This window comes from Schistocerca serialis, chromosome 4 (assembly GCF_023864345.2).
Source record: "Schistocerca serialis cubense isolate TAMUIC-IGC-003099 chromosome 4, iqSchSeri2.2, whole genome shotgun sequence".
Lineage (NCBI taxonomy): Eukaryota > Metazoa > Arthropoda > Insecta > Orthoptera > Acrididae > Schistocerca > Schistocerca serialis.
Genome location: NC_064641.1, coordinates 319,577,448 through 319,585,799, shown reverse-complemented (window position 1 = coordinate 319,585,799; position 8,352 = coordinate 319,577,448). Strand labels below are relative to the sequence as shown.

Sequence of the window (8,352 nt, the reverse complement as noted above, 5' to 3'; positions counted from 1 at the left end):
AAAGTTGTGTCAGTGTTGCTTTCCTGATTGTTTGCTATTCAGCAGGCAGCAGGAATAAACATATTGGTCATGCGGCCTTTTCTTTCAGCTCCAAGGCTGCTGGAGCGATGTTTGGCCGCTAAATTGTTTGACTCTTGGTAGTCTAGAGGAGCGACTAAACACGGTCGCACAAAGTGTCTGCTTGTAACACCAGCTATTATTAAAATAAAGGAAGTGACTAATCAATAAAAATAAACGACACACAAGAACTTGTTTGATATTATAATTAACAAAACACAGCAATAAATATGGGCAGACTATTGCGCAGAGTGGTCTCTAGTGCAACATAGGATTACGAGAGAGCGAAGTTACCTTTCAGATCTAAGCTGCAGTCTTCTGCCAAACAAATCTGCAGATCTTAACGCTGTGAAGGGCAACGGCCTTGCCACAGTGGATGCACCGGTTCCCGTCACATCACCGAAGTTAAGCACTGTCGGGCGTGGCTCGCACTTGGATGGGTGACCATCCGGGCCACCATGCGCTGCAGCCATTTTTCGGCGTTCACTCAGCCTCTTGATGCCAACTGAGGAACTACTCGACCGAATAGGAAAACCATCATAACAACCGAGAGAGCAGTGTGCTGACCCACGTCCCTCCTATCTGCATCCTCAGCTAAGGATGACGCGGCGGTCGGATGCACAGCAGTACAAAGTTCAACAGTGTGGCATTCCAACTACCCCATATCTGTCTCGATAACTTCTGTTAAAGTCTCCGACTCCCATAACACGAGAACATTCTCAGGCAATCACCAGTTTCCACCCTACAGCTAACTCCGTTCACCCAACGCCTTTATACCCGCTCCCCCCTCACACTGCTCCCAAATCCCCTTTCTTTTTTACCCAACTATACAAAATAAAGACAAAAAACACCTTTTAACGTACATTAATACTATAGGCACCACAGTGTACCACTTTTAAACCCGTATGCACCAACAAGAAACACGGAGGCGTTTACTTTTATTACTCTGCTTCAGTAATTATTTATTAAATTTCTCTTAGTAATAATTACTATACTTTGCTTAATTTAAAAGAAATTATTGAAACTAATCATGAATCCATTCCTTTACGAAGGATTTTTCCTCCTCTTCCCACTGATGATGAATATTTTTCCCTAACTTAGTTCTTACTTGAGAATGAAATTATATTTAAGATTTAAAATCTAATTAATTCTACGAAATAGTCATTACACAGTTTCTTGATAGACACACAATGTTTAATAATACTGTTCTCTTCGGCATTCCATAATTTCCTATAGTGGCATGTTGTTAGTTTTGCCTAACTACAGTTATGTCAAACAAAACTTTAATTTCGTGTATATTGATCAGACTTTGCAAATATCATTCGCTGCCACGTGAAATGCGTCATTGAATGACCTCTTAATTACAGTTATGATATTTGTGTGTATAAAAGTTATTAATTTTCAAAGTACAAATTAAAATTTGCTCTTCACTTCTGTAGTTTTTTGGCCATTTATTAACCAACAAAGAGTGTTCCTGTTTTAAACAGTCTGTATTTTTTTCTGAGTAGTAGTATTTTCGCCTACTGAATACTACTTATAGTGCTGAAGTTAACTGACAGCCATCAAGTATAGTCTTGGACGATAAATTTCTGATAAGTCCATCGGGCGCGCTGGCGGAACGAACGCATTGTCAGTGCTAGTTCGCCCGCTCAGGGTCCCTGGCCAACGACAGTGACGCCTGCTGTCAACCACGCCACGCCCACCTGGTACAGGCTTGCCTGACGCTAAGTCGGGGCGTGTTATGTCTAAAGTAGCAAAAAAATGTTGTCTCAGATATAGTAAAAACCTGAGATATTGTGATGGTCTTCCTACCGGGACGTGAATGTTGTATGTTCTTATGCTGTCCGTCTTTACACACTTCCGACCCAGGACGCATAAAGAATTTTAAGTCGGGTCCAGGTGCACTCGCCCACAAAAAGAGCGTAAAATAAATCTCCAGTGCAGGCCCAATGGTTAATTAAAATGATGGTTCTGTCTGTAATGTTTGATTATGCGGAATTAAAATTCGCCCCTACACGCGACCCGGTAAATTTGCAGCTCTCGAAAAAATTCCATAAAATCCACTTATTATTCGTAATCATTTTTAAAACACTGAATTATATGCCACTGATCAACAGTAAACTTCAAAATCAACAATCATTTTTAATAATAACATTATTCCAATACAGCTACAAATGAAAAAGATTATAAATGTTCCAACGAATTCTTTCACATGTTCTGAAAAACACCAGATACATGAAATGCGCCATAGTTCCCTACCTATCGTGAAATATTTTAAAGTAACTCAAAATTAGTGTTAATCGAATAAAAGACTGGCCTCACGCAAGATGTAGATCACGTCGGTCGATCACGAATATAATGCAACGATTGATGTGCACAACCAGAGTTTTTTATGTTTCTTGTTCAGCAGCAGTGGCGTCTTGACGTTCCTTGGCTCCCGGCATCGCTGCTCAAGCAGCTGGGCGCCAGGCAATTTCATCTTCGCCAGCGCATGGGTACTGCGTGACTCGTTACAATAAATACCTTTCTACAACAGGTTTTTCACAGACATTAACGCATGACATTCCCTCCAGTTGTAGTTCGCTTGGCCGCTCCGATATATCGTTTTAAAAATGCTCTTGTTTTCATGATTGCACGACAATAAGAGTTACATTTTGGGGTCGTCACAGGTGAACCGTTACAATGTCACATACAACATTATAGATGTAGAAAATAAGATGAGATGGAAATATGGTAGTGTGGGAAAAACTTGACAGTAAGTCCTCAGGGTAGACGATATTCCCTCAGAATCATTGAGATCCTTGGAGGGCCAGTCATGTTCAAACTATTCCACCTGTTGTGCAAGATATATGAAACAGACTAAATACTCTCCCAGTTTAAAGAGACCACAATAATTCCAATTCCATACAAGGCTGACAAGTGTGAGTGTTACCGAACAATCAGTACAAAAATTTTTGCTTGAAAAATACTGAAACCAGTTACCTACAGTAGAACCGGAAAATTGGTAGAAGTCTACCTCCGTGAGGTTCATTTTCGGTTGCAGAGAAATATAGAAATTAGGAAAGCAATACTTAACTTAGGACTTAAGTTTGAAGACAGTTTAAAGAAAGGCAAACCTACATTTACACAATTCAAAATTGGAGAAATATTTCGAGTGGACTAAACTCATTGATTTTCTGCATGTAGCAAGGATAAAATACAGAGAGCAAAATGTTATCTGCAACTTGTAGAGAAACCATACTGCAGGTGTAAGTGTCGAAGGACACGAAAAGGCCTTAGCCATGATGTTATTCTATCTGCACATTGAGCAAACAGTAAAGGAAACCAACGAGACATTTGAAAACTCGAATAAAGTTCAGGGGGGAAACAATTCAAACTTTGAGGTTTTGCCGATGACATTGTAATTCTGTCAGAGACGGCAATGAACTTGAAAGAGCAGTTGGACGGAATGCATTGAAAAGAGGTTAGTATAAGAACATTAACAAAAGCAAAATACTGTAATGGAATGTAGTGGAATTTAATCAGGTGATGCAACTCAAAAGTAGTAGCTGAGTATCGTTAGTTGGACAGTAAAATGACAGATGATGGCTGAAGTAGTGAGTAAAAAGAAAGTAAAGGGGCAACTGCAAGAAAAGAGTTTCTGAAGAAAAGAATTTGTTAACATTGCATGTAAATTTGAATGTTAGAAACCTTTCCAGAAAAACTGTCTGGGCTGTAGCGCTTTATGGAAGTCCAAGTTGATGACAAGCTGTTCAGGTAAGAAGAGAACAGAAGATTTTGAATTTCAATAGTATAGAAGAATTCCAACAATTAGATGGGTAGAGCTAATAAGTAGTAGGGTACTAGGGCTCAAAGCGCAATTTTGATATCAAATTGATATGTAAATTAATTAAATTGACCAATTAATTATGCCCCCAACCATGCACCCCCTCCCCCAGATGGCGCCATGTTTTTTTCCCAGCCTGCACATGGGTCCCAGACCCCTGCCCAGCCTCCCCACACCCTCCTCCCCACTACCTACCCTACCGAAGGGAATTTCGAATTTTAGTTGAATTTCGAATTTTGATGCGAATCTCTTTGTCCCAGGGCCGTGCAGACGACCCTCTCCATCTGAAAATAGGCGGCGAATTAAAAACAGCTATGCCCTTTCCGAGATTCGAACCCTGGTGCTCCTGAACAGAAAGCCCAAGTACACCTTCCAACACACAGAAACATCCCCAAATGCAGGAGAGGTGATTAGTTTAGTGTACTTTATTTATTTTGGTTGGGAAACTCAAGTATATATCGGTCCTAATTACATAATTAAGCATACACATCGGTACTAATTACACAACTATATGCATAGCGCCACACAAGGACTGCCTAAAACCGCAGTATAGCTCAAAAATTGACGATGCCATACGACTGGTGTTATCTTGCAAAGGCGAAAAAGTTTCACAATACCACTCGAAACTAGTGGCAGGCGCACTTAAACTCTACCTTCACTTACCAGCTGGCGGAAAAAAGACCTGGGTGTAAGGTAACACCATTTTTTTTTTTTTTGTGGGAAATATATTCAACTAACGACATGCTGGTACTGGACAGAGAGGAGTTTAATAAGCGTATTACATGTAAACATACGGCTGACGACTGTATTTATCGCTGTTTGACATCAGAGTTCGCTACAGATGCCTGCTCAACAATCACCCTGCAGTCCAGGTAATCGAAGCAAATACAGCTACCACAGCTGATGGAAAAAATGCATCACTGTTCTAATTTCACTTCGAAATTATAATGAAAAATACCAGCATTCATAATGAACAGTTCATAATGCAAGACATGTACAGGGGAAAAGCGTCGTCCCAAAAGACTGCAGAGGGGGCGGTAGTTGAACGTGTGTTCTCTTTGATGTTCAATCACAAACTGCCTAACTTTGAGGCCCCCTCACCTCCCTTCACCTCTCCCCTCCCTCACCCCTCTATCACCTATGGGAGAGAGAAGAAACACAGGCTTTTTCAAACCGTCAAATGCTAACGCAAGACGCCTCATGGATTTTCTGCAGCCAACAACCACCCCTCACGATCGCTGGGCACAGCTGGCCTTCCACCGTACCCTCTTGACCACTGCCTTGAGGCGACGGCACTTCGCCAACACAAAAGGGAAATTTAGTGGTACCACCCCACCCGCACAGCTGTGTTGGGGTACCACAGGCACTGGATCGACCGACACACCGCCGTTCTGTGTTGGAGAACAATTGTATTTAACGTCAATGCACCTTTTACAATCGAAAAGAATCGCAACGATAATGAATACCCTTTTTCCACTAAAACAGGTACAGTCCAGTTTCTTTTAATTTTATGAGCAAAATCTATATAGTTTTCATGTTCGACTCCCACTATTTTGCTGCAAAGAATACTGATCACCACAGAATGTAATCGCTATTTCGAAACCATCAACGGAGTAAAGAAAAAGCGAGAATTTAAACTCTGAAGAAAAACCATCTACGTTAAGCAGTTTCTTTCAGCTTGATGGACAAATTACATGACGAGAGCGCTTCTCTCACACTCAGATAAGCATGTAAGGTGGCAGAATAAATGAAGGTAAATTTTGCACCTTACATAAGAGTTTTATACATCTTAACAGGAAGGCGAATATGACACCTAACTTACCTCGGCGGTAATGAACACATTTGCCTGTAAGAATGTAATGCAAAAGGGATGACACTCAATCGACGGTATTAACATACCGCTCCTATATAATGCATGTCAATGAGCAGAAGGTGGAACACGGAGCGAGAGGAGACGTTTTGTGTGGAAACGGGCATAGGCAGAAGCAGAGGCTGCACCACGGGAGGCACCACGAAAAGCTGTTAGGAGGCGTCCCGTGGTGGGAGTCAGCGACCGGACAGGTGGCGCGAACTAGGGCCTCCAGAAGTAGGAGAGAGAGAAGCTTTAGAAAACTGCGTTTCGGAATTCGAAATAGATACAAACAAAACCAGTGATGCAGTTGATCGTGTAAACAGCGAATGGTACACATGTGATGTGCACATGTAACTTTCAGGCGTCTGGAGTGGGCACAAAACGTTCGAGTGGCTGAAATGAACTAGGAAGGGGTTAAGTGCCGAAATTTCGATGCAGTTTAATGGTAGGGCTCTTGCGGTTGGCAGAAAGAGTTTCCACAAAATAAGAGGAAAACGCTCCTATTGGTCGAAAATCGGGCAGGTAGGTTAGAAAATTTAAAAAGGGAAATGGATAGGTTGAAGTTAGATATAGTGGGAATTAGTGAAGTTCGGTGGCAGGAGGAACAAGACTTCTGGTCAGGTGACTACAGGGTTATAAACACAAAATCAAATAGGGGTAATGCAGGAGTAGGTTTAATAATGAATAGGAAAATAGGAATGCGGGTAAGCTACTACAAACAGCATAGTGAACGCATTATTGTGGCCAAGATAGATACGAAGCCCACACCTACTACAGTAGTACAAGTTTATATGCCAACTAGCTCTGCAGATGACGAAGAAATTGAAGAAATGTATGATGAAATAAAAGAAATTATTCAGATTGTGAAGGGAGACGAAAATTTAATAGTCATGGGTGACTGGAATTCGAGTGTAGGAAAAGGGAGAGAAGGAAACATAGTAGGTGAATATGGATTGGGGGACAGAAATGAAAGAGGAAGCCGCCTGGTAGAATTTTGCACAGAGCACAACATAATCATAACTAACACTTGGTTTAAGAATCATGAAAGAAGGTTGTATACATGGAAGAACCCTGGAGATACTAAAAGGTATCAGATAGATTATATAATGGTAAGACAGAGATTTAGGAACCAGGTTTTAAATTGTAAGACATTTCCAGGGGCAGATGTGGACTCTGACCACAATCTATTGGTTATGACCTGTAGATTAAAACTGAAGAAACTGCAAAAAGGTGGGAATTTAAGGAGATGGGACCTGGATAAACTGAAAGAACCAGAGGTTGTACAGAGATTCAGGGAGAGCATAAGGGAGCAATTGACAGGAATAGGGGAAATAAATACAGTAGAAGAAGAATGGGTAGCTTTGAGGGATGAAGTAGTGAAGGCAGCAGAGGATCAAGTAGGTAAAAAGACGAGGGCTAGTAGAAATCCTTGGGTAACAGAAGAAATATTGAATTTAATTGATGAAAGGAGAAAATATAAAAATGCGGTAAGTGAAACAGGCAAAAAGGAATACAAACGTCTCAAAAACGAGATCGACAGGAAGTGCAAAATGGCTAAACAGGGATGGCTAGAGGACAAATGTAAGGATGTAGAGGCCTGTCTCACTAGGGGTAAGATAGATACCGCCTACAGGAAAATTAAAGAGACCTTTGGAGATAAGAGAACGACTTGTATGAATATCAAGAGCTCAGATGGAAACCCAGTTCTAAGCAAAGAAGGGAAAGCAGAAAGGTGGAAGGAGTATATAGAGGGTCTATACAAGGGCGATGTACTTGAGGACAATATTATGGAAATGGAAGAGGATGTAGATGAAGATGAAATGGGAGATACGATACTGCGTGAAGAGTTTGACAGAGCACTGAAAGACCTGAGTCGAAACAAGGCCCCCGGAGTAGACAATATTCCATTGGAACTACTGACGGCCGTGGGAGAGCCAGTCCTGACAAAACTCTACCATCTGGTGAGCAAGATGTATGAAACAGGCGAAATACCCTCAGACTTCAAGAAGAATATAATAATTCCAATCCCAAAGAAAGCAGGTGTTGACAGATGTGAAAATTACCGAACAATCAGTTTAATAAGCCACAGCTGCAAAATACTAACACGAATTCTTTACAGACGAATGGAAAAACTAGTAGAAGCCAACCTCGGGGAAGATCAGTTTGGATTCCGTAGAAACACTGGAACACGTGAGGCAATACTGACCTTACGACTTATCTTAGAAGAAAGATTAAGGAAAGGCAAACCTACGTTTCTAGCATTTGTAGACTTAGAGAAAGCTTTTGACAATGTTGACTGGAATACTCTCTTTCAAATTCTGAAGGTGGCAGGGGTAAAATACAGGGAGCGAAAGGCTATTTACAATTTGTACAGAAACCAGATGGCAGTTATAAGAGTCGAGGGACATGAAAGGGAAGCAGTGGTTGGGAAGGGAGTAAGACAGGGTTGTAGCCTCTCCCCGATGTTGTTCAATCTGTATATTGAGCAAGCAGTAAAGGAAACAAAAGAAAAATTCGGGGTAGGTATTAAAATTCATGGAGAAGAAATAAAAACTTTGAGGTTCGCCGATGACATTGTAATTCTGTCAGAGACAGCAAAGGACTTGGAAGAGCAGTT

General features: G+C 41.2%; 1 pseudogene; it reads left to right on the top strand.

Moving 5' to 3' along the window:
* Positions 1-411: 411 nt before the first annotated feature.
* On the top strand, positions 412-529 carry LOC126476218 (5S ribosomal RNA; annotated as a pseudogene).
* The last annotated feature ends 7,823 nt before the right edge of the window (positions 530-8,352 follow it).